Consider the following 26,703-nt stretch of genomic DNA (forward strand, 5'->3'; position numbering starts at 1 on the left):
TTTGACCATCCCATCTGGTGTCGCGCATGCACCACTTATTAGCCTTTTAATGTTTTCTTCGTCCACTTCTTTTCTGGATGTTAATTAATTGTACAAAAAAATAGTTGAAGTCCAAAAAGATTTATGTTACACTTCATAACTCTGGAGTTTTGATGCTTACAAAATTAGCCTTTATATAGGTATGTCGTCCTTGCCAAAAAGTTAAAATGATTCCGAGTTGAGTCACTAGGAAGTCATCAAAAAGAGATAAAACTAGCACAAACCACATACATATATCAGCACGCAAATATGATTTCATAATAATGTTTTAGTATTTAAAAATAGCAACACCTGCGTTGGCCGGGAATCGAACCCGGGTCAACTGCTTGGAAGGCAGCTATGCTCACCACTATACCACCAACGCTGTATAAAGATAGCATAAATGGCAGTTATAAAAAAGAATTAAGACTGGAAAAATTAGGTGCATGTGTGCATGTTTGCATGTGGAGAGCAAAGACGCCACCAGTGAAATGGCGTCTGTCTAAGTATTAGAAAAAGGAAGTAATGAGTGCATTTATATATTGAGGCAAGATTTTCAGGAAGAGAGCGGAGCCTCTGTAAGCTCCGTACCCCCCATAAATAATCAAGGGCCCCAAGTTTGTGCACCCCTGCCTTAATAAACCATTTTTATAGGAATAATAGTATATAAAAAACAACACATTTCCAAAGCTCTAGTGCTGTATTAAATTATTCTTCTCTCTAAATAATAGAAATCTAATGGGGAATCAGAATCTGATCAAAGTAAAAACACTCGTTCTCTGCCACATGACTTGAAACACTAAATGATCTAATACTCCTCTTTGGTACGGATATAGTGCAGACGTGTGATCACATCCCGTGGCTTTGCTAGGTCACGATTTTTAGGACTAGGAAGCCTGTGAGCTCTGTCCATCATGAGTTTATCTACCAATGTTTCTGGTAGAAGGGACGTGAAAATCCAGGTAAGATATGTGTCTAATTTGGCATTGTCCACTTCTTCCGGCACTCCTCTGATCTGCAGATTGTTGTGTCTTGACCGGTTCTCTGTGTTCTCCAGTTTCTCAAAGATTATTTTAACTTGGGGTTTTAGCTCATGGACTTCCTGGGCCTGGGTTTTTTGAGCATGAGCGTTTGTAGCTACCTTCTCTTCCAAGTCCGCAATATGGTCTCCTATAGACGCTATTTTGTCTTTGTGACTGCGGTGGATGCTGTGTATCTCAGAGTGAAAAGAGCTCTTGATATTCTGAACAAATACCAGCATTTCTTTATGAGTGAGTGGGGTGTCTACTTCCTCCTTGGAGTCTGGTTCTGGGTCTGCGTCTTCACCCGCGACCAACGCTTCTTGATCTTTAGTCCCCATACTGTGTTTTTAAAAGACAAAGGAGGCATCCCGTGGGGTCGTCGCATTTTTTTGTTATTTGTTGGATGGCATGAGCGTACTGTAATTGGTCAATGAGTTTTTATTAATATTTACAAATATTTATAAAAAACATTAGTTACATAAAAGTGATACAACAATATTCATACAAAATACAAAATATTTACTATCGTACAGTAAATGAAAATGTGAACAAAAATGAAATACATTTGTATTAAAAAGTAAATGAAAAGTAATGCCCCATGTGTGGATCGAACTCACGACCTTCAGATTATGAGACTGACGCGCTACCTACTGCGCTAATGAGGCATATACTTTTGCTTATGAAAAAGAAATTAACAAACTGACAGAATCAATATTACATTAAAAAAGCTGTTTTTACGCACACTGTAACTATGTCCTATATCTGCATGCAAACATGATTTGTTAAATAATGGTTTAGTATTTAAAAATAATAACACCTGCGTTGGCCAGGAACCCGAACCCAGGTCAACTGCTTGGAAGGCAGCTATGCTCACAATTATACCACCAATTAGCTTTCTTTTCCTCGTTTTGAAATATTTGAGCATTCACTGGTATTTTATTGGTAGTAAAGCAGTAAGAAAGATTGCACAATTGAAATTATAATGAAATATCATAAGAAACTATGGCCTCCTAACCCAGGGATTGTGGGTTCGAGTCCCATCTGGGTTTTATTTTCCCAATAGTAATAGAAATAACATTTTTAAATAAATTGGTTCTGTACTATGAGAACAAACTTGTAGCATGCATTTTTTAAAAAATGTTTGAAAGACATTTTTAATATTTCTATTGTACTGTAGGAAGCGTTTCCAAAGAGACAGCCCCCTTCTCCTTCTGATAGGCTCTGGCTCTTGAGCCCCGCCCTCTCCCTAGCAGTTCACCAATTGTATCTACTGTAGTAACTGCTCAGTCAATCACAATGCAGGAATACATTTGTTTTTTTTAAACAGCAGCTTGAACTGCAGCTTTAAACGTAATGGATTAAACCCGACCTTTCTCATTTTGCAGTTGCCAAATCTGGGATCATACACCAATACCCTCTTCTATCTTCGGGAGGAGGGACAATGCGAAAAAAGCAATGGTCGTTAGTTAAGGTTTGCCTTACCGATTGCTTCCACCCATGAACGTCAGGTGAACATTTGTAAAAATCATAGTTCGAAATGAAATATTCATATATTTCTGATAAATTCGCCAGCTTATCTGTTGCAGCATTAATTGCAGAACATATTAAAAATGCATAACTACAGTCAGGTTTCTTATACGTGTACGGTGTACACATGGTGTCTAGTTCAGTCAGCAATTGTGCAGGGATAAGAATGTAGAAAAAAGCCCACAACATTGTGTTTTAGAGGTTTTTATTATGCAACGCCTAAGTTTGATAACGTCTTCAGCGTCTTTAAGGATCAAGATCGATTCACAATGGACCACTGTGGTTCTGTAGACTTGGCTTTTATTTGTTTTTTAAACACCTGCAAATTGACACAGTAGCACAGTACTGTACACATTAGTATTCATTCATTTCTGCCACCTGGCAGATACGCGAAGAATTGCACCCAAAGAAATCAGAATCCAGGTAATTCAAGGAAATCAACCGCGGTAAACAAAGGTGTGACTGGTGTGATTGGTGGCAATATTCATACAAAATACCAAATATTTACTACCATAAATGCAAATGTGAACAAAAAATAAATATATTTGACCATCCCATCTGGTGTCGCGCATGCACCACTTATTAGCCTTTTAATGTTTTCTTCGTCCACTTCTTTTCTGGATGTTAATTAATTGTACAAAAAAATAGTTGAAGTCCAAAAAGATTTATGTTACACTTCATAACTCTGGAGTTTTGATGCTTACAAAATTAGCCTTTATATAGGTATGTCGTCCTTGCCAAAAAGTTAAAATGATTCCGAGTTGAGTCACTAGGAAGTCATCAAAAAGAGATAAAACTAGCACAAACCACATACATATATCAGCATGCAAAGATGATTTCATAATAATGTTTTAGTATTTAAAAATAGCAACACCTGCGTTGGCCGGGAATCGGACCCGGATCAACTGCTTGGAAGGCAGCTATGCTCCCCACTATACCACCAACGCTGTATAAAGATAGCATAAATGGCAGTTATAAAAAAGAATTAAGACTGGAAAAATTAGGTGCATGTGTGCATGTTTGCATGTGGAGAGCAAAGACGCCACCAGTGAAATGGCGTCAGTCTAAGTATTAGAAAAAGGAAGTTATGAGTGCATTTATATATTGAGGCAAGATTTTCAGGAAGAGAGCGGAGCCTCTGTAAGCTCCGTACACCCCATAAATAATCAAGGGCCCCAAGTTTGTGCACCCCTGCCTTAATAAACCATTTTTATAGGAATAATAGTATATAAAAAACAACACATTTCCAAAGCTCTAGTGCTGTATTAAATTATTCTTCTCTCTAAATAATAGAAATCTAATGGGGAATCAGAATCTGATCAAAGTAAAAACACTCGTTCTCTGCCACATGACTTGAAACACTAAATGATCTAATACTCCTCTTTGGTACGGATATAGTGCAGACGTGTGATCACATCCCGTGGCTTTGCTAAGTCATGATTTTTAGGACTAGGAAGCCTGTGAGCTCTGTCCATCATGAGTTTATCTACCAATGTTTCTGGTAGAAGGGACGTGAAAATCCAGGTAAGATATGTGTCTAATTTGGCATTGTCCACTTCTTCCGGCACTCCTCTGATCTGCAGATTGTTGTGTCTTGACCGGTTCTCTGTGTTCTCCAGTTTCTCAAAGATTATTTTAACTTGGGGTTTTGGCTCATGGACTTCCTGGGCCTGGGTTTTTTGAGCATGAGCGTTTGTAGCTACCTTCTCTTCCAAGTCCGCAATATGGTCTCCTATAGACGCTATTTTGTCTTTGTGACTGCGGTGGATGCTGTGTATCTCAGAGTGAAAAGAGCTCTTGATATCCTGAACAAATACCAGCATTTCTTTATGAGTGAGTGGGGTGTCTACTTCCTCATTGGAGTCTGGTTCTGGGTCTGCGTCTTCACCCGCGACCAACGCTTCTTGATCATACTGTGTTTTTAAAAGACAAAGGAAGCATCCCGTGGGGTCGTCGCATTTTTTTGTTATTTGTTGGATTTCATGAGCGTACTGTAATTGGTCAATGAGTTTTTATTAATATTTACAAATATTTATAAAACACATTAGTTACATAAAAGTGATACAACAATATTCATACAAAATACAAAATATTTACTACCGTACAGTAAATGAAAATGTGAACAAAAATGAAATACATTTGTATTAAAAAGTAAATGAAAAGTAATGCCCCATGTGAGGATCGAACTCACGACCTTCAGATTATGAGACTGACGCACTACCTACTGCGCTAATGAGGCATATACTTTTGCTTATGAAAAAGAAATTAACAAACTGCCAGAATCAATATTACATTAAAAAAAGCTGTTTTTACGCACACTGTAACTATGTCCTATATCTGCATGCAAACATGATTTGTTAAATAATGGTTTAGTATTTAAAAATAATAACACCTGCGTTGGCCAGGAACCCGAACCCAGGTCAACTGCTTGGAAGGCAGCTATGCTCACAATTATACCACCAATTAGCTTTCTTTTCCTCGTTTTGAAATATTTGAGCATTCACTGGTATTTTATTGGTAGTAAAGCAGTAAGAATGATTGCACAATTGAAATTATAATGAAATATCATAAGAAACTATGGCCTCTTAAGCCAGGGATTGTGGGTTCGAGTCCCATCTGGTTTTTTTTCCCCAATAGTAATAGAAATAACATTTTTAAATAAATTAGTTCTGTACTATGAGAACAAACTTGTAGCATACATTTTTTTTTTAAATGTTTGAAAGACATTTTTAATGTTTCTATTGTACTGTAGGAAGCGTTTCCAAAGAGACAGCCCCCTTCTCCTTATGATAGGCTCTGGCTCTTGAGCCCCGCCCTCTCCCTAGCAGTTCACCAATTGTATCTACTGTAGTAACTGCTCAGTCAATCACAATGCAGGAATACATTTGTTTTTTTTAAACAGCAGCTTGAACTGCAGCTTTAAACGTAATGGATTAAACCCGACCTTTCTCATTTTGCAGTTGCCAAATCTGGGATCATACACCAATACCCTCTTCTATCTTCGGGAGGAGGGACAATGCGAAAAAAGCAATGGTCGTTAGTTAAGGTTTGCCTTACCGAATGCTTCCACTCATGAACGTCAGGTGAACATTTGTAAAAATCATAGTTCGAAATGAAATATTCATATATTTCTGATAAAGTCACCAGCTTATCTGTTGCAGCATTAATTGCAGAACATATTAAAAATGCATAACTACAGTCAGGTTTCTTATATGTTTACGGTGTACACATGGTGTCTAGTTCAGTCAGCAATTGTGCAGGGATAAGAATGTAGAAAAAAGCCCACAACATTGTGTTTTAGAGGTTTTTATTATGCAACGCCTAAGTTTGATAACGTCTTCAGCGTCTTTAAGGATCAAGATCGATTCTCAATGGACCACTGTGGTTCTGTAGACTTGGCTTTTATTTGTTTTTTAAACACCTGCAAATTGACGCAGTTGCACAGTACTGTACACATTAGTATTCATTCATTTCTGCCACCTGGCAGATACGCGAAGAATTGCACCCAAAGAAATCGGAATCCAGGTAATTCAAGGAAATCAACCGCGGTAAACAAAGGTGTGACTGGTGTGATTGGTGGCAATATTCATTCAAAATACCAAATATTTACTACCATAAATGCAAATGTGAACAAAAAATAAATATATTTGACCATCCCATCTGGTGTCGCGCATGCACCACTTATTAGCCTTTTAATGTTTTCTTCGTCCACTTCTTTTCTGGATGTTAATTAATTGTACAAAAAAATAGTTGAAGTCCAAAAAGATTTATGTTACACTTCATAACTCTGGAGTTTTGATGCTTACAAAATTAGCCTTTATATAGGTATGTCGTCCTTGCCAAAAAGTTAAAATGATTCTGAGTTGAGTCACTAGGAAGTCATCAAAAAGAGATAAAACTAGCACAAACCACATACATATATCAGCACGCAAATATGATTTCATAATAATGTTTTAGTATTTAAAAATAGCAACACCTGCGTTGGCCGGGAATCGAACCCGGGTCAACTGCTTGGAAGGCAGCTATGCTCACCACTATACCACCAACGCTGTATAAAGATAGCATAAATGGCAGTTATAAAAAAGAATTAAGACTGGAAAAATTAGGTGCATGTGTGCATGTTTGCATGTGGAGAGCAAAGACGCCACCAGTGAAATGGCGTCTGTCTAAGTATTAGAAAAAGGAAGTTATGAGTGCATTTATATATTGAGGCAAGATTTTCAGGAAGAGAGCGGAGCCTCTGTAAGCTCCGTACCCCCCATAAATAATCAAGGGCCGCAAGTTTGTGCACCCCTGCCTTAATAAACCATTTTTATAGGAATAATAGTATATAAAAAACAACACATTTCCAAAGCTCTAGTGCTGTATTAAATTATTCTTCTCTCTAAATAATAGAAATCTAATGGGGAATCAGAATCTGATCAAAGTAAAAACACTCGTTCTCTGCCACATGACTTGAAACACTAAATGATCTAATACTCCTCTTTGGTACGGATATAGTGCAGACGTGTGATCACATCCCGTGGCTTTGCTAGGTCATGATTTTTAGGACTAGGAAGCCTGTGAGCTCTGTCCATCATGAGTTTATCTACCAATGTTTCTGGTAGAACGGACGTGAAAATCCAGGTAAGATATGTGTCTAATTTGGCATTGTCCACTTCTTCCGGCACTCCTCTGATCTGCAGATTGTTGTGTCTTGACCGGTTCTCTGTGTTCTCCAGTTTCTCAAAGATTATTTTAACTTGGGGTTTTGGCTCATGGACTTCCTGGGCCTGGGTTTTTTGAGCATGAGCGTTTGTAGCTACCTTCTCTTCCAAGTCCGCAATATGGTCTCCTATAGACGCTATTTTGTCTTTGTGACTGCGGTGGATGCTGTGTATCTCAGAGTGAAAAGAGCTCTTGATATCCTGAACAAATACCAGCATTTCTTTATGAGTGAGTGGGGTGTCTACTTCCTCATTGGAGTCTGGTTCTGGGTCTGCGTCTTCACCCGCGACCAACGCTTCTTGATCATACTGTGTTTTTAAAAGACAAAGGAGGCATCCCGTGGGGTCGTCGCATTTTTTTGTTGTTTGTTGGATGGCATGAGCGTACTGTAATTGGTCAATGAGTTTTTATTAATATTTACAAATATTTATAAAAAACAATAGTTACATAAAAGTGTTACAACAATATTCATACAAAATACAAAATATTTACTACCGTACAGTAAATGCAAATGTGAACAAAAAGGAAATACATTTGTATTAAAAAGTAAATGAAAAGTAATGCCCCATGTGAGGATCGAACTCACGACCTTCAGATTATGAGACTGACGCGCTACCTACTGCGCTAACGAGGCATATACTTTTAGCTATGAAAAAGAAATTAACAAATTTCCAGAATCAATATTACTTTAAAAAAGCTGTTTTTACGCACACTGTAACTATGTCCTATATCTGCATGCAAACATGATTTGCTAAATAATGGTTTAGTATTTAAAAATAATAACACCTGCGTTGGCCAGGAACCCGAACCCAGGTCAACTGCTTGGAAGGCAGCTATGCTCACAATTATACCACCAATTAGCTTTCTTTTCCTCGTTTTGAAATATTTGAGCATTCACTGGTATTTTATTGGTAGTAAAGCAGTAAGAAAGATTGCACAATTGAAATTATAATGAAATATCATAAGAAACTATGGCCTCCTAACCCAGGGATTGTGAGTTCGAGTCCCATCTGGGTTTTTTTCCCCCAATAGTAATAGAAATAACATTTTTATATAAATTGGTTCTGTACTATGAGAACAAACTTGTAGCATACATTTTTTTTTTTAAATGTTTGAAAGACATTTTTAATGTTTCTATTGTACTGTAGGAAGCGTTTCCAAAGTGACAGCCCCCTTCTCCTTCTGATAGGCTCTGGCTCTTGAGCCCCACCCTCTCCCTAGCAGTTCACCAATTGTATCTACTGTAGTAACTGCTCAGTCAATCACAATGCAGGAATACATTTGTTTTTTTTAAACAGCAGCTTGAACTGCAGCTTTAAACGTAATGGATTAAACCCGACCTTTCTCATTTTGCAGTTGCCAAATCTGGGATCATACACCAATACCCTCTTCTATCTTCGGGAGGAGGGACAATGCGAAAAAAGCAATGGTCGTTAGTTAAGGTTTGCCTTACCGAATGCTTCCACCCATGAACGTCAGGTGAACATTTGTAAAAATCATAGTTCGAAATGAAATATTCATATATTTCTGATAAAGTCGCCAGCTTATCTGTTGCAGCATTAATTGCAGAACATATTAAAAATGCATAACTACAGTCAGGTTTCTTATACGTTTACGGTGTACACATGGTGTCTAGTTCAGTCAGCAATTGTGCAGGGATAAAAATGTAGAAAAAAGCCCACAACATTGTGTTTTAGAGGTTTTTATTATGCAACGCCTAAGTTTGATAACGTCTTCAGCGTCTTTAAGGATCAAGATCGATTCACAATGGACCACTGTGGTTCTGTAGACTTGGCTTTTATTTGTTTTTTAAACACCTGCAAATTGACGCAGTTGCACAGTACTGTACACATTAGTATTCATTCATTTCTGCCACCTGGCAGATACGCGAAGAATTGCACCCAAAGAAATCAGAATCCAGGTAATTCAAGGAAATCAACCGCGGTAAACAAAGGTGTGACTGGTGTGATTGGTGGCAATATTCATACAAAATACCAAATATTTACTACCATAAATGCAAATGTGAACAAAAAATAAATATATTTGACCATCCCATCTGGTGTCGCGCATGCACCACTTATTAGCCTTTTAATGTTTTCTTCGTCCACTTCTTTTCTGGATGTTAATTAATTGTACAAAAAAATAGTTGAAGTCCAAAAAGATTTATGTTACACTTCATAACTCTGGAGTTTTGATGCTTACAAAATTAGCCTTTATATATTTATGTCGTCCTTGCCAAAAAGTTAAAATGATTCCGAGTTGAGTCACTAGGAAGTCATCAAAAAGAGATAAAACTAGCACAAACCACATACATATATCAGCACGCAAATATGATTTCATAATAATGTTTTAGTATTTAAAAATAGCAACACCTGCGTTGGCCGGGAATCGAACCCGGGTCAACTGCTTGGAAGGCAGCTATGCTCACCACTATACCACCAACGCTGTATAAAGATAGCATAAATGGCAGTTATAAAAAAGAATTAAGACTGGAAAAATTAGGTGCATGTGTGCATGTTTGCATGTGGAGAGCAAAGACGCCACCAGTGAAATGGCGTCTGTCTAAGTATTAGAAAAAGGAAGTTATGAGTGCATTTATATATTGAGGCAAGATTTTCAGGAAGAGAGCGGAGCCTCTGTAAGCTCCGTACCCCCCATAAATAATCAAGGGCCCCAAGTTTGTGCACCCCTGCCTTAATAAACCATTTTAATAGGAATAATAGTATATAAAAAACAACACATTTCCAAAGCTCTAGTGCTGTATTAAATTATTCTTCTCTCTAAATAAAAGAAATCTAATGGGGAATCAGAATCTGATCAAAGTAAAAACACTCGTTCTCTGCCACATGACTTGAAACACTAAATGATCTAATACTCCTCTTTGGTACGGATATAGTGCAGACGTGTGATCACATCCCGTGGCTTTGCTAGGTCACGATTTTTAGGACTAGGAAGCCTGTGAGCTCTGTCCATCATGAGTTTATCTACCAATGTTTCTGGTAGAAGGGACGTGAAAATCCAGGTAAGATATGTGTCTAATTTGGCATTGTCCACTTCTTCCGGCACTCCTCTGATCTGCAGATTGTTGTGTCTTGACCGGTTCTCTGTGTTCTCCAGTTTCTCAAAGATTATTTTAACTTGGGGTTTTAGCTCATGGACTTCCTGGGCCTGGGTTTTTTGAGCATGAGCGTTTGTAGCTACCTTCTCTTCCAAGTCCGCAATATGGTCTCCTATAGACGCTATTTTGTCTTTGTGACTGCGGTGGATGCTGTGTATCTCAGAGTGAAAAGAGCTCTTGATATCCTGAACAAATACCAGCATTTCTTTATGAGTGAGTGGGGTGTCTACTTCCTCATTGGAGTCTGGTTCTGGGTCTGCGTCTTCACCCGCGACCAACGCTTCTTGATCAAACTGTGTTTTTAAAAGACAAAGGAAGCATCCCGTGGGGTCGTCGCATTTTTTTGTTATTTGTTGGATGGCATGAGCGTACTGTAATTGGTCAATGAGTTTTTATTAATATTTACAAATATTTATAAAACACATTAGTTACATAAAAGTGATACAACAATATTCATACAAAATACAAAATATTTACTACCGTACAGTAAATGAAAATGTGAACAAAAATGAAATACATTTGTATTAAAAAGTAAATGAAAAGTAATGCCCCATGTGAGGATCGAACTCACGACCTTCAGATTATGAGACTGACGCACTACCTACTGCGCTAATGAGGCATATACTTTTGCTTATGAAAAAGAAATTAACAAACTGCCAGAATCAATATTACATTAAAAAAGCTGTTTTTACGCACACTGTAACTATGTCCTATATCTGCATGCAAACATGATTTGTTAAATAATGGTTTAGTATTTAAAAATAATAACACCTGCGTTGGCCAGGAACCCGAACCCAGGTCAACTGCTTGGAAGGCAGCTATGCTCACAATTATACCACCAATTAGCTTTCTTTTCCTCGTTTTGAAATATTTGAGCATTCACTGGTATTTTATTGGTAGTAAAGCAGTAAGAAAGATTGCACAATTGAAATTATAATGAAATATCATAAGAAACTATGGCCTCCTAACCCAGGGATTGTGGGTTCAAGTCCCATCTGGGTTTTATTTTCCCCAATAGTAATAGAAATAACATTTTTAAATAAATTGGTTCTGTACTATGAGAACAAACTTGTAGCATGCATTTTTTTAAAAATGTTTGAAAGACATTTTTAATATTTCTATTGTACTGTAGGAAGCGTTTCCAAAGAGACAGCCCCCTTCTCCTTCTGATAGGCTCTGGCTCTTGAGCCCCGCCCTCTCCCTAGCAGTTCACCAATTGTATCTACTGTAGTAACTGCTCAGTCAATCACAATGCAGGAATACATTTGTTTTTTTTAAACAGCAGCTTGAACTGCAGCTTTAAACGTAATGGATTAAACCTGACCTTTCTCATTTTGCAGTTGCCAAATATGGGATCATACACCAATACCCTCTTCTATCTTCGGGAGGAGGGACAATGCGAAAAAAGCAATGGTCGTTAGTTAAGGTTTGCCTTACCGAATGTTTCCACCCATGAACGTCAGGTGAACATTTGTAAAAATCATAGTTCGAAATGAAATATTCATATATTTCTGATAAAGTCGCCAGCTTATCTGTTGCAGCATTAATTGCAGAACATATTAAAAATGCATAACTACAGTCAGGTTTCTTATACGTTTACGGTGTACACATGGTGTCTAGTTCAGTCAGCAATTGTGCAGGGATAAGAATGTAGAAAAAAGCCCACAACATTGTGTTTTAGAGGTTTTTATTATGCAACGCCTAAGTTTGATAACGTCTTCAGCGTCTTTAAGGATCAAGATCGATTCACAATGGACCACTGTGGTTCTGTAGACTTGGCTTTTATTTGTTTTTTAAACACCTGCAAATTGACGCAGTTGCACAGTACTGTACACATTAGTATTCATTCATTTCTGCCACCTGGCAGATACGCGAAGAATTGCACCCAAAGAAATCAGAATCCAGGTAATTCAAGGAAATCAACCGCGGTAAACAAAGGTGTGACTGGTGTGATTGGTGGCAATATTCATTCAAAATACCAAATATTTACTACCATAAATGCAAATGTGAACAAAAAATAAATATATTTGACCATCCCATCTGGTGTCGCGCATGCACCACTTATTAGCCTTTTAATGTTTTCTTCGTCCACTTCTTTTCTGGATGTTAATTAATTGTACAAAAAAATAGTTGAAGTCCAAAAAGATTTATGTTACACTTCATAACTCTGGAGTTTTGATGCTTACAAAATTAGCCTTTATATAGGTATGTCGTCCTTGCCAAAAAGTTAAAATGATTCCGAGTTGAGTCACTAGGAAGTCATCAAAAAGAGATAAAACTAGCACAAACCACATACATATATCAGCACGCAAATATGATTTCATAATAATGTTTTAGTATTTAAAATTAGCAACACCTGCGTTGGCCGGGAATCAAACCCGGGTCAATTGCTTGGAAGGCAGCTATGCTCACCACTATACCACCAACGCTATATAAAGATAGCATAAATGGCAGTTATAAAAAAGAATTAAGACTGGAAAAATTAGGTGCATGTGTGCATGTTTGCATGTGGAGAGCAAAGACGCCACCAGTGAAATGGCGTCTGTCTAAGTATTAGAAAAAGGAAGTTATGAGTGCATTTATATATTGAGGCAAGATTTTCAGGAAGAGAGCGGAGCCTCTGTAAGCTCCGTACCCCCCATAAATAATCAAGGGCCCCAAGTTTGTGCACCCCTGCCTTAATAAACCATTTTAATAGGAATAATAGTATATAAAAAACAACACATTTCCAAAGCTCTAGTGCTGTATTAAATTATTCTTCTCTCTAAATAATAGAAATCTAATGGGGAATCAGAATCTGATCAAAGTAAAAACACTCGTTCTCTGCCACATGACTTGAAACACTAAATGATCTAATACTCCTCTTTGGTACGGATATAGTGCAGACGTGTGATCACATCCCGTGGCTTTGCTAGGTCACGATTTTTAGGACTAGGAAGCCTGTGAGCTCTGTCCATCATGAGTTTATCTACCAATGTTTCTGGTAGAAGGGACGTGAAAATCTAGGTAAGATATGTGTCTAATTTGGCATTGTCCACTTCTTCCGGCACTCCTCTGATCTGCAGATTGTTGTGTCTTGACCGGTTCTCTGTGTTCTCCAGTTTCTCAAAGATTATTTTAACTTGGGGTTTTGGCTCATGGACTTCCTGGGCCTGGGTTTTTTGAGCATGAGCGTTTGTAGCTACCTTCTCTTCCAAGTCCGCAATATGGTCTCCTATAGACGCTATTTTGTCTTTGTGACTGCGGTGGATGCTGTGTATCTCAGAGTGAAAAGAGCTCTTGATATCCTGAACAAATACCAGCATTTCTTTATGAGTGAGTGGGGTGTCTACTTCCTCATTGGAGTCTGGTTCTGGGTCTGCGTCTTCACCCGCGACCAACGCTTCTTGATCATACTGTGTTTTTAAAAGACAAAGGAGGCATCCCGTGGGGTCGTCGCATTTTTTTGTTGTTTGTTGGATGGCATGAGCGTACTGTAATTGGTCAATGAGTTTTTATTAATATTTACAAATATTTATAAAAAACAATAGTTACATAAAAGTGATACAACAATATTCATACAAAATACAAAATATTTACTACCGTACAGTAAATGCAAATGTGAACAAAAAGGAAATACATTTGTATTAAAAAGTAAATGAAAAGTAATGCCCCATGTGAGGATCGAACTCACGACCTTCAGATTATGAGACTGACGCGCTACCTACTGCGCTAACGAGGCATATACTTTTAGCTATGAAAAAGAAATTAACAAATTTCAAGAATCAATATTACTTTAAAAAAGCTGTTTTTACGCACACTGTAACTATGTCCTATATCTGCACGCAAACATGATTTGCTAAATAATGGTTTAGTATTTAAAAATAATAACACCTGCGTTTGCCAGGAACCCGAACCCAGGTCAACTGCTTGGAAGGCAGCTATGCTCACAATTATACCACCAATTAGCTTTCTTTTCCTCGTTTTGAAATATTTGAGCATTCACTGGTATTTTATTGGTAGTAAAGCAGTAAGAAAGATTGCACAATTGAAATTATAATGAAATATCATAAGAAACTATGGCCTCCTAACCCAGGGATTGTGAGTTCGAGTCCCATCTGGGTTTTTTCCCCCCAATAGTAATAGAAATAACATTTTTATATAAATTGGTTCTGTACTATGAGAACAAACTTGTAGCATACATTTTTTTTTTTAAATGTTTGAAAGACATTTTTAATGTTTCTATTGTACTGTAGGAAGCGTTTCCAAAGTGACAGCCCCCTTCTCCTTCTGATAGGCTCTGGCTCTTGAGCCCCACCCTCTCCTTAGCAGTTCACCAATTGTATCTACTGTAGTAACTGCTCAGTCAATCACAATGCAGGAATACATTTGTTTTTTTTAAACAGCAGCTTGAACTGCAGCTTTAAACGTAATGGATTAAACCCGACCTTTCTCATTTTGCAGTTGCCAAATCTGGGATCATACACCAATACCCTCTTCTATCTTCGGGAGGAGGGACAATGCGAAAAAAGCAATGGTCGTTAGTTAAGGTTTGCCTTACCGAATGCTTCCACCCATGAACGTCAGGTGAACATTTGTAAAAATCATAGTTCGAAATGAAATATTCATATATTTCTGATAAAGTCGTCAGCTTATCTGTTGCAGCATTAATTGCAGAACATATTAAAAATGCATAACTACAGTCAGGTTTCTTATACGTTTACGGTGTACACATGGTGTCTAGTTCAGTCAGCAATTGTGCAGGGATAAAAATGTAGAAAAAAGCCCACAACATTGTGTTTTAGAGGTTTTTATTATGCAACGCCTAAGTTTGATAACGTCTTCAGCGTCTTTAAGGATCAAGATCGATTCACAATGGACCACTGTGGTTCTGTAGACTTGGCTTTTATTTGTTTTTTAAACACCTGCAAATTGACGCAGTTGCACAGTACTGTACACATTAGTATTCATTCATTTCTGCCACCTGGCAGATACGCGAAGAATTGCACCCAAAGAAATCAGAATCCAGGTAATTCAAGGAAATCAACCGCGGTAAACAAAGGTGTGACTGGTGTGATTGGTGGCAATATTCATACAAAATACCAAATATTTACTACCATAAATGCAAATGTGAACAAAAAATAAATATATTTGACCATCCCATCTGGTGTCGCGCATGCACCACTTATTAGCCTTTTAATGTTTTCTTCGTCCACTTCTTTTCTGGATGTTAATTAATTGTACAAAAAAATAGTTGAAGTCCAAAAAGATTTATGTTACACTTCATAACTCTGGAGTTTTGATGCTTACAAAATTAGCCTTTATATATTTATGTCGTCCTTGCCAAAAAGTTAAAATGATTCCGAGTTGAGTCACTAGGAAGTCATCAAAAAGAGATAAAACTAGCACAAACCACATACATATATCAGCACGCAAATATGATTTCATAATAATGTTTTAGTATTTAAAAATAGCAACACCTGCGTTGGCCGGGAATCGAACCCGGGTCAACTGCTTGGAAGGCAGCTATGCTCACCACTATACCACCAACGCTGTATAAAGATAGCATAAATGGCAGTTATAAAAAAGAATTAAGACTGGAAAAATTAGGTGCATGTGTGCATGTTTGCATGTGGAGAGCAAAGACGCCACCAGTGAAATGGCGTCTGTCTAAGTATTAGAAAAAGGAAGTTATGAGTGCATTTATATATTGAGGCAAGATTTTCAGGAAGAGAGCGGAGCCTCTGTAAGCTCCGTACCCCCCATAAATAATCAAGGGCCCCAAGTTTGTGCACCCCTGCCTTAATAAACCATTTTAATAGGAATAATAGTATATAAAAAACAACACATTTCCAAAGCTCTAGTGCTGTATTAAATTATTCTTCTCTCTAAATAATAGAAATCTAATGGGGAATCAGAATCTGATCAAAGTAAAAACACTCGTTCTCTGCCACATGACTTGAAACACTAAATGATCTAATACTCCTCTTTGGTACGGATATAGTGCAGACGTGTGATCACATCCCGTGGCTTTGCTAGGTCACGATTTTAAGGACTAGGAAGCCTGTGAGCTCTGTCCATCATGAGTTTATCTACCAATGTTTCTGGTAGAAGGGACGTGAAAATCCAGGTAAGATATGTGTCTAATTTGGCATTGTCCACTTCTTCCGGCACTCCTCTGATCTGCAGATTGTTGTGTCTTGACCGGTTCTCTGTGTTCTCCAGTTTCTCAAAGATTATTTTAACTTGGGGTTTTAGCTCATGGACTTCCTGGGCCTGGGTTTTTTGAGCATGAGCGTTTGTAGCTACCTTCTCTTCCAAGTCCGCAATATGGTCTCCTATAGACGCTATTTTGTCTTTGTGACTGCGGTGGATGCTGTGTATCTCAGAGTGAAAAGAGCTCTTGATATCCTGAACAAATACCAGCATTTCTTTATGAGTGAGTGGGGTGTCTACTTCCTCATTGGAGTCTGGTTCTGGGTCTGCGTCTTCACCCGCGACCAACGCTTCTTGATCATACTGTGTTTTTAAAAGACAAAGGAAGCATCCCGTGGGGTCGTCGCATTTTTTTGTTATTTGTTGGATGGCATGAGCGTACTGTAATTGGTCAATGAGTTTTTATTAATATTTACAAATATTTATAAAACACATTAGTTACATAAAAGTGATACAACAATATTCATACAAAATACAAAATATTTACTACCGTACAGTAAATGAAAATGTGAACAAAAATGAAATACATTTGTATTAAAAAGTAAATGAAAAGTAATGCCCCATGTGAGGATCGAACTCACGACCTTCAGATTATGAGACTGACGCACTACCTACTGGTGCATGTGTGCATGTTTGCATGTGGAGAGCAAAGACGCCACCAGTGAAATGGCGTCTGTCTAAGTATTAGAAAAAGGAAGTTATGAGTGCATTTATATATTGAGGCAAGATTTTCAGGAAGAGAGCGGAGCCTCTGTAAGCTCCGTACCCCCCATAAATAATCAAGGGCCGCAAGTTTGTGCACCCCTGCCTTAATAAACCATTTTTATAGGAATAATAGTATATAAAAAACAACACATTTCCAAAGCTCTAGTGCTGTATTAAATTATTCTTCTCTCTAAATAATAGAAATCTAATGGGGAATCAGAATCTGATCAAAGTAAAAACACTCGTTCTCTGCCACATGACTTGAAACACTAAATGATCTAATACTCCTCTTTGGTACGGATATAGTGCAGACGTGTGATCACATCCCGTGGCTTTGCTAGGTCACGATTTTTAGGACTAGGAAGCCTGTGAGCTCTGTCCATCATGAGTTTATCTACCAATGTTTCTGGTAGAAGGGACGTGAAAATCCAGGTAAGATATGTGTCTAATTTGGCATTGTCCACTTCTTCCGGCACTCCTCTGATCTGCAGATTGTTGTGTCTTGACCGGTTCTCTGTGTTCTCCAGTTTCTCAAAGATTATTTTAACTTGGGGTTTTAGCTCATGGACTTCCTGGGCCTGGGTTTTTTGAGCATGAGCGTTTGTAGCTACCTTCTCTTCCAAGTCCGCAATATGGTCTCCTATAGACGCTATTTTGTCTTTGTGACTGCGGTGGATGCTGTGTATCTCAGAGTGAAAAGAGCTCTTGATATCCTGAACAAATACCAGCATTTCTTTATGAGTGAGTGGGGTGTCTACTTCCTCATTGGAGTCTGGTTCTGGGTCTGCGTCTTCACCCGCGACCAACGATTCTTGATCATACTGTGTTTTTAAAAGACAAAGGAGGCATCCCGTGGGGTCGTCGCATTTTTTTGTTGTTTGTTGGATGGCATGAGCGTACTGTAATTGGTCAATGAGTTTTTATTAATATTTACAAATATTTATAAAAAACAATAGTTACATAAAAGTGATACAACAATATTCATACAAAATACAAAAAATTTACTACCGTACAGTAAATGCAAATGTGAACAAAAAGGAAATACATTTGTATTAAAAAGTAAATGAAAAGTAATGCCCCATGTGAGGATCGAACTCACGACCTTCAGATTATGAGACTGACGCGCTACCTACTGCGCTAACGAGGCATATACTTTTAGCTATGAAAAAGAAATTAACAAATTTCCAGAATCAATATTACTTTAAAAAAGCTGTTTTTACGCACACTGTAACTATGTCCTATATCTGCACGCAAACATGATTTGCTAAATAATGGTTTAGTATTTAAAAATAATAACACCTGCGTTGGCCAGGAACCCGAACCCAGGTCAACTGCTTGGAAGGCAGCTATGCTCACAATTATACCACCAATTAGCTTTCTTTTCCTCGTTTTGAAATATTTGAGCATTCACTGGTATTTTATTGGTAGTAAAGCAGTAAGAATGATTGCACAATTGAAATTATAATGAAATATCATAAGAAACTATGGCCTCTTAAGCCAGGGATTGTGGGTTCGAGTCCCATCTGGTTTTTTTTCCCCAATAGTAATAGAAATAACATTTTTAAATAAATTAGTTCTGTACTATGAGAACAAACTTGTAGCATACATTTTTTTTTTAAATGTTTGAAAGACATTTTTAATGTTTCTATTGTACTGTAGGAAGCGTTTCCAAAGAGACAGCCCCCTTCTCCTTCTGATAGGCTCTGGCTCTTGAGCCCCGCCCTCTCCCTAGCAGTTCACCAATTGTATCTACTGTAGTAACTGCTCAGTCAATCACAATGCAGGAATACATTTGTTTTTTTTAAACAGCAGCTTGAACTGCAGCTTTAAACGTAATGGATTAAACCCGACCTTTCTCATTTTGCAGTTGCCAAATCTGGGATCATACACCAATACCCTCTTCTATCTTCGGGAGGAGGGACAATGCGAAAAAAGCAATGGTCGTTAGTTAAGGTTTGCCTTACCGAATGCTTCCACCCATGAACGTCAGGTGAACATTTGTAAAAATCATAGTTCGAAATGAAATATTCATATATTTCTGATAAAGTCGCCAGCTTATCTGTTGCAGCATTAATTGCAGAACATATTAAAAATGCATAACTACAGTCAGGTTTCTTATACGTTTACGGTGTACACATGGTGTCTAGTTCAGTCAGCAATTGTGCAGGGATAAGAATGTAGAAAAAAGCCCACAACATTGTGTTTTAGAGGTTTTTATTATGCAACGCCTAAGTTTGATAACGTCTTCAGCGTCTTTAAGGATCAAGATCGATTCACAATGGACCACTGTGGTTCTGTAGACGTGGCTTTTATTTGTTTTTTAAACACCTGCAAATTGACGCAGTTGCACAGTACTGTACACATTAGTATTCATTCATTTCTGCCACCTGGCAGATACGCGAAGAATTGCACCCAAAGAAATCAGAATCCAGGTAATTCAAGGAAATCAACCGCGGTAAACAAAGGTGTGACTGGTGTGATTGGTGGCAATATTCATTCAAAATACCAAATATTTACTACCATAAATGCAAATGTGAACAAAAAATAAATATATTTGACCATCCCATCTGGTGTCGCGCATGCACCACTTATTAGCCTTTTAATGTTTTCTTCGTCCACTTCTTTTCTGGATGTTAATTAATTGTACAAAAAAATAGTTGAAGTCCAAAAAGATTTATGTTACACTTCATAACTCTGGAGTTTTGATGCTTACAAAATTAGCCTTTATATAGGTATGTCGTCCTTGCCAAAAAGTTAAAATGATTCCGAGTTGAGTCACTAGGAAGTCATCAAAAAGAGATAAAACTAGCACAAACCACATACATATATCAGCACGCAAATATGATTTCATAATAATGTTTTAGTATTTAAAAATAGCAACACCTGCGTTGGCCGGGAATCGAACCCGGGTCAACTGCTTGGAAGGCAGCTATGCTCACCACTATACCACCAACGCTGTATAAAGATAGCATAAATGGCAGTTATAAAAAAGAATTAAGACTGGAAAAATTAGGTGCATGTGTGCATGTTTGCATGTGGAGAGCAAAGACGCCACCAGTGAAATGGCGTCTGTCTAAGTATTAGAAAAAGGAAGTTATGAGTGCATTTATATATTGAGGCAAGATTTTCAGGAAGAGAGCGGAGCCTCTGTAAGCTCCGTACCCCCCATAAATAATCAAGGGCCCCAAGTTTGTGCACCCCTGCCTTAATAAACCATTTTTATAGGAATAATAGTATATAAAAAACAACACATTTCCAAAGCTCTAGTGCTGTATTAAATTATTCTTCTCTCTAAATAATAGAAATCTAATGGGGAATCAGAATCTGATCAAAGTAAAAACACTCGTTCTCTGCCACATGACTTGAAACACTAAATGATCTAATACTCCTCTTTGGTACGGATATAGTGCAGACGTGTGATCACATCCCGTGGCTTTGCTAGGTCACGATTTTTAGGACTAGGAAGCCTGTGAGCTCTGTCCATCATGAGTTTATCTACCAATGTTTCTGGTAGAAGGGACGTGAAAATCCAGGTAAGATATGTGTCTAATTTGGCATTGTCCACTTCTTCCGGCACTCCTCTGATCTGCAGATTGTTGTGTCTTGACCGGTTCTCTGTGTTCTCCAGTTTCTCAAAGATTATTTTAACTTGGGGTTTTAGCTCATGGACTTCCTGGGCCTGGGTTTTTTGAGCATGAGCGTTTGTAGCTACCTTCTCTTCCAAGTCCGCAATATGGTCTCCTATAGACGCTATTTTGTCTTTGTGACTGCGGTGGATGCTGTGTATCTCAGAGTGAAAAGAGCTCTTGATATCCTGAACAAATACCAGCATTTCTTTATGAGTGAGTGGGGTGTCTACTTCCTCCTTGGAGTCTGGTTCTGGGTCTGCGTCTTCACCCGCGACCAACGCTTCTTGATCTTTAGTCATTTGTTGGATGGCATGAGCGTACTGTAATTGGTCAATGAGTTTTTATTAATATTTAGAAATATTTATAAAAAACATTAGTTACATAAAAGTGATACAACAATATTCATACAAAATACAAAATATTTACTATCGTACAGTAAATGAAAATGTGAACAAAAATGAAATACATTTGTATTAAAAAGTAATGCCCCATGTGTGGATCGAACTCACGACCTTCAGATTATGAGACTGACGCGCTACCTACTGCGCTAATGAGGCATATACTTTTGCTTATGAAAAGAAATTAACAAACTGACAGAATCAATATTACATTAAAAAAGCTGTTTTTACGCACACTGTAACTATGTCCTATATCTGCATGCAAACATGATTTGTTAAATAATGGTTTAGTATTTAAAAATAATAACACCTGCGTTGGCCAGGAACCCGAACCCAGGTCAACTGCTTGGAAGGCAGCTATGCTCACAATTATACCACCAATTAGCTTTCTTTTCCTCGTTTTGAAATATTTGAGCATTCACTGGTATTTTATTGGTAGTAAAGCAGTAAGAAAGATTGCACAATTGAAATTATAATGAAATATCATAAGAAACTATGGCCTCCTAACCCAGGGATTGTGGGTTCGAGTCCCATCTGGGTTTTATTTTCCCAATAGTAATAGAAATAACATTTTTAAATAAATTAGTTCTGTACTATGAGAACAAACTTGTAGCATGCATTTTTTTAAAAATGTTTGAAAGACATTTTTAATGTTTCTATTGTACTGTAGGAAGCGTTTCCAAAGAGACAGCCCCCTTCTCCTTCTGATAGGCTCTGGCTCTTGAGCCCCGCCCTCTCCCTAGCAGTTCACCAATTGTATCTACTGTAGTAACTGCTCAGTCAATCACAATGCAGGAATACATTTGTTTTTTTTAAACAGCAGCTTGAACTGCAGCTTTAAACGTAATGGATTAAACCTGACCTTTCTCATTTTGCAGTTGCCAAATCTGGGATCATACACCAATACCCTCTTCTATCTTCGGGAGGAGGGACAATGCGAAAAAAGCAATGGTCGTTAGTTAAGGTTTGCCTTACCGAACACTTCCACCCATGAACGTCAGGTGAACATTTGTAAAAATCATAGTTCGAAATGAAATATTCATATATTTCTGATAAATTCGCCAGCTTATCTGTTGCAGCATTAATTGCAGAACATATTAAAAATGCATAACTACAGTCAGGTTTCTTATACGTTTACGGTGTACACATGGTGTCTAGTTCAGTCAGCAATTGTGCAGGGATAAGAATGTAGAAAAAAGCCCACAACATTGTGTTTTAGAGGTTTTTATTATGCAACGCCTAAGTTTGATAACGTCTTCAGCGTCTTTAAGGATCAAGATCGATTCACAATGGACCACTGTGGTTCTGTAGACTTGGCTTTTATTTGTTTTTTAAACACCTGCAAATTGACACAGTAGCACAGTACTGTACACATTAGTATTCATTCATTTCTGCCACCTGGCAGATACGCGAAGAATTGCACCCAAAGAAATCAGAATCCAGGTAATTCAAGGAAATCAACCGCGGTAAACAAAGGTGTGACTGGTGTGATTGGTGGCAATATTCATACAAAATGCCAAATATTTACTACCATAAATGCAAATGTGAACAAAAAATAAATATATTTGACCATCCCATCTGGTGTCGCGCATGCACCACTTATTAGCCTTTTAATGTTTTCTTCGTCCACTTCTTTTCTGGATGTTAATTAATTGTACAAAAAAATAGTTGAAGTCCAAAAAGATTTATGTTACACTTCATAACTCTGGAGTTTTGATGCTTACAAAATTAGCCTTTATATAGGTATGTCGTCCTTGCCAAAAAGTTAAAATGATTCCGAGTTGAGTCACTAGGAAGTCATCAAAAAGAGATAAAACTAGCACAAACCACATACATATATCAGCATGCAAAGATGATTTCATAATAATGTTTTAGTATTTAAAAATAGCAACACCTGCGTTGGCCGGGAATCGAACCTGGATCAACTGCTTGGAAGGCAGCTATGCTCACCACTATACCACCAACGCTGTATAAAGATAGCATAAATGGCAGTTATAAAAAAGAATTAAGACTGGAAAAATTAGGTGCATGTGTGCATGTTTGCATGTGGAGAGCAAAGACGCCACCAGTGAAATGGCGTCTGTCTAAGTATTAGAAAAAGGAAGTTATGAGTGCATTTATATATTGAGGCAAGATTTTCAGGAAGAGAGCGGAGCCTCTGTAAGCTCCGTACACCCCATAAATAATCAAGGGCCCCAAGTTTGTGCACCCCTGCCTTAATAAACCATTTTTATAGGAATAATAGTATATAAAAAACAACACATTTCCAAAGCTCTAGTGCTGTATTAAATTATTCTTCTCTCTAAATAATAGAAATCTAATGGGGAATCAGAATCTGATCAAAGTAAAAACACTCGTTCTCTGCCACATGACTTGAAACACTAAATGATCTAATACTCCTCTTTGGTACGGATATAGTGCAGACGTGTGATCACATCCCGTGGCTTTGCTAAGTCATGATTTTTAGGACTAGGAAGCCTGTGAGCTCTGTCCATCATGAGTTTATCTACCAATGTTTCTGGTAGAAGGGACGTGAAAATCCAGGTAAGATATGTGTCTAATTTGGCATTGTCCACTTCTTCCGGCACTCCTCTGATCTGCAGATTGTTGTGTCTTGACCGGTTCTCTGTGTTCTCCAGTTTCTCAAAGATTATTTTAACTTGGGGTTTTGGCTCATGGACTTCCTGGGCCTGGGTTTTTTGAGCATGAGCGTTTGTAGCTACCTTCTCTTCCAAGTCCGCAATATGGTCTCCTATAGACGCTATTTTGTCTTTGTGACTGCGGTGGATGCTGTGTATCTCAGAGTGAAAAGAGCTCTTGATATCCTGAACAAATACCAGCATTTCTTTATGAGTGAGTGGGGTGTCTACTTCCTCATTGGAGTCTGGTTCTGGGTCTGCGTCTTCACCCGCGACCAACGCTTCTTGATCAAACTGTGTTTTTAAAAGACAAAGGAAGCATCCCGTGGGGTCGTCGCATTTTTTTGTTATTTGTTGGATGGCATGAGCGTACTGTAATTGGTCAATGAGTTTTTATTAATATTTACAAATATTTATAAAACACATTAGTTACATAAAAGTGATACAACAATATTCATACAAAATACAAAATATTTACTACCGTACAGTAAATGAAAATGTGAACAAAAATGAAATACATTTGTATTAAAAAGTAAATGAAAAGTAATGCCCCATGTGAGGATCGAACTCACGACCTTCAGATTATGAGACTGACGCACTACCTACTGCGCTAATGAGGCATATACTTTTGCTTATGAAAAAGAAATTAACAAACTGCCAGAATCAATATTACATTAAAAAAGCTGTTTTTACGCACACTGTAACTATGTCCTATATCTGCATGCAAACATGATTTGTTAAATAATGGTTTAGTATTTAAAAATAATAACACCTGCGTTGGCCAGGAACCCGAACCCAGGTCAACTGCTTGGAAGGCAGCTATGCTCACAATTATACCACCAATTAGCTTTCTTTTCCTCGTTTTGAAATATTTGAGCATTCACTGGTATTTTATTGGTAGTAAAGCAGTAAGAAAGATTGCACAATTGAAATTATAATGAAATATCATAAGAAACTATGGCCTCCTAACCCAGGGATTGTGGGTTCAAGTCCCATCTGGGTTTTATTTTCCCCAATAGTAATAGAAATAACATTTTTAAATAAATTGGTTCTGTACTATGAGAACAAACTTGTAGCATGCATTTTTTTTTAAATGTTTGAAAGACATTTTTAATGTTTCTATTGTACTGTAGGAAGCGTTTCCAAAGAGACAGCCCCCTTCTCCTTCTGATAGGCTCTGGCTCTTGAGCCCCGCCCTCTCCCTAGCAGTTCACCAATTGTATCTACTGTAGTAACTGCTCAGTCAATCACAATGCAGGAATACATTTGTTTTTTTTAAACAGCAGCTTGAACTGCAGCTTTAAACGTAATGGATTAAACCTGACCTTTCTCATTTTGCAGTTGCCAAATCTGGGATCATACACCAATACCCTCTTCTATCTTCGGGAGGAGGGACAATGCGAAAAAAGCAATGGTCGTTAGTTAAGGTTTGCCTTACCGAATGTTTCCACCCATGAACGTCAGGTGAACATTTGTAAAAATCATAGTTCGAAATGAAATATTCATATATTTCTGATAAAGTCGCCAGCTTATCTGTTGCAGCATTAATTGCAGAACATATTAAAAATGCATAACTACAGTCAGGTTTCTTATACGTTTACGGTGTACACATGGTGTCTAGTTCAGTCAGCAATTGTGCAGGGATAAGAATGTAGAAAAAAGCCCACAACATTGTGTTTTAGAGGTTTTTATTATGCAACGCCTAAGTTTGATAACGTCTTCAGCGTCTTTAAGGATCAAGATCGATTCACAATGGACCACTGTGGTTCTGTAGACTTGGCTTTTATTTGTTTTTTAAACACCTGCAAATTGACGCAGTTGCACAGTACTGTACACATTAGTATTCATTCATTTCTGCCACCTGGCAGATACGCGAAGAATTGCACCCAAAGAAATCAGAATCCAGGTAATTCAAGGAAATCAACCGCGGTAAACAAAGGTGTGACTGGTGTGATTGGTGGCAATATTCATTCAAAATACCAAATATTTACTACCATAAATGCAAATGTGAACAAAAAATAAATATATTTGACCATCCCATCTGGTGTCGCGCATGCACCACTTATTAGCCTTTTAATGTTTTCTTCGTCCACTTCTTTTCTGGATGTTAATTAATTGTACAAAAAAATAGTTGAAGTCCAAAAAGATTTATGTTACACTTCATAACTCTGGAGTTTTGATGCTTACAAAATTAGCCTTTATATAGGTATGTCGTCCTTGCCAAAAAGTTAAAATGATTCCGAGTTGAGTCACTAGGAAGTCATCAAAAAGAGATAAAACTAGCACAAACCACATACATATATCAGCACGCAAATATGATTTCATAATAATGTTTTAGTATTTAAAATTAGCAACACCTGCGTTGGCCGGGAATCAAACCCGGGTCAATTGCTTGGAAGGCAGCTATGCTCACCACTATACCACCAACGCTGTATAAAGATAGCATAAATGGCAGTTATAAAAAAGAATTAAGACTGGAAAAATTAGGTGCATGTGTGCATGTTTGCATGTGGAGAGCAAAGACGCCACCAGTGAAATGGCGTCTGTCTAAGTATTAGAAAAAGGAAGTTATGAGTGCATTTATATATTGAGGCAAGATTTTCAGGAAGAGAGCGGAGCCTCTGTAAGCTCCGTACCCCCCATAAATAATCAAGGGCCCCAAGTTTGTGCACCCCTGCCTTAATAAACCATTTTAATAGGAATAATAGTATATAAAAAACAACACATTTCCAAAGCTCTAGTGCT

At 37.7% G+C, this 26,703-nt stretch overlaps 13 non-coding genes across 13 annotated transcripts; all 13 read right to left on the minus strand.

The window, feature by feature from the left end:
* Positions 1 to 331: 331 nt before the first annotated feature.
* On the minus strand, positions 332 to 403 carry TRNAG-UCC (transfer RNA glycine (anticodon UCC)). Its single transcript has one exon. It is a non-coding gene; the product is annotated as a tRNA-Gly (tRNA).
* A 1,229-nt stretch (positions 404 to 1,632) lies between these two features.
* Positions 1,633 to 1,705, minus strand: TRNAM-CAU (transfer RNA methionine (anticodon CAU)). The gene has a single exon. It is a non-coding gene; the product is annotated as a tRNA-Met (tRNA).
* A 3,028-nt stretch (positions 1,706 to 4,733) lies between these two features.
* On the minus strand, positions 4,734 to 4,806 carry TRNAM-CAU (transfer RNA methionine (anticodon CAU)). Its single transcript has one exon. It is a non-coding gene; the product is annotated as a tRNA-Met (tRNA).
* Positions 4,807 to 6,544: 1,738 nt separating this feature from the next.
* On the minus strand, positions 6,545 to 6,616 carry TRNAG-UCC (transfer RNA glycine (anticodon UCC)). Its single transcript has one exon. It is a non-coding gene; the product is annotated as a tRNA-Gly (tRNA).
* Positions 6,617 to 7,835: 1,219 nt separating this feature from the next.
* On the minus strand, positions 7,836 to 7,908 carry TRNAM-CAU (transfer RNA methionine (anticodon CAU)). Its single transcript has one exon. It is a non-coding gene; the product is annotated as a tRNA-Met (tRNA).
* A 1,739-nt stretch (positions 7,909 to 9,647) lies between these two features.
* TRNAG-UCC (transfer RNA glycine (anticodon UCC)) lies at positions 9,648 to 9,719 on the minus strand. Its single transcript has one exon. It is a non-coding gene; the product is annotated as a tRNA-Gly (tRNA).
* Positions 9,720 to 10,938: 1,219 nt separating this feature from the next.
* Positions 10,939 to 11,011, minus strand: TRNAM-CAU (transfer RNA methionine (anticodon CAU)). The gene has a single exon. It is a non-coding gene; the product is annotated as a tRNA-Met (tRNA).
* A 3,029-nt stretch (positions 11,012 to 14,040) lies between these two features.
* On the minus strand, positions 14,041 to 14,113 carry TRNAM-CAU (transfer RNA methionine (anticodon CAU)). Its single transcript has one exon. It is a non-coding gene; the product is annotated as a tRNA-Met (tRNA).
* A 1,739-nt stretch (positions 14,114 to 15,852) lies between these two features.
* Positions 15,853 to 15,924, minus strand: TRNAG-UCC (transfer RNA glycine (anticodon UCC)). Its single transcript has one exon. It is a non-coding gene; the product is annotated as a tRNA-Gly (tRNA).
* Positions 15,925 to 18,366: 2,442 nt separating this feature from the next.
* TRNAM-CAU (transfer RNA methionine (anticodon CAU)) lies at positions 18,367 to 18,439 on the minus strand. Its single transcript has one exon. It is a non-coding gene; the product is annotated as a tRNA-Met (tRNA).
* A 1,737-nt stretch (positions 18,440 to 20,176) lies between these two features.
* On the minus strand, positions 20,177 to 20,248 carry TRNAG-UCC (transfer RNA glycine (anticodon UCC)). Its single transcript has one exon. It is a non-coding gene; the product is annotated as a tRNA-Gly (tRNA).
* Positions 20,249 to 21,405: 1,157 nt separating this feature from the next.
* TRNAM-CAU (transfer RNA methionine (anticodon CAU)) lies at positions 21,406 to 21,478 on the minus strand. The gene has a single exon. It is a non-coding gene; the product is annotated as a tRNA-Met (tRNA).
* A 3,027-nt stretch (positions 21,479 to 24,505) lies between these two features.
* TRNAM-CAU (transfer RNA methionine (anticodon CAU)) lies at positions 24,506 to 24,578 on the minus strand. The gene has a single exon. It is a non-coding gene; the product is annotated as a tRNA-Met (tRNA).
* Positions 24,579 to 26,703: the final 2,125 nt, after the last annotated feature.

Source organism: Ascaphus truei, chromosome 20, assembly GCF_040206685.1.
Source record: "Ascaphus truei isolate aAscTru1 chromosome 20, aAscTru1.hap1, whole genome shotgun sequence".
NCBI lineage: Eukaryota > Metazoa > Chordata > Amphibia > Anura > Ascaphidae > Ascaphus > Ascaphus truei.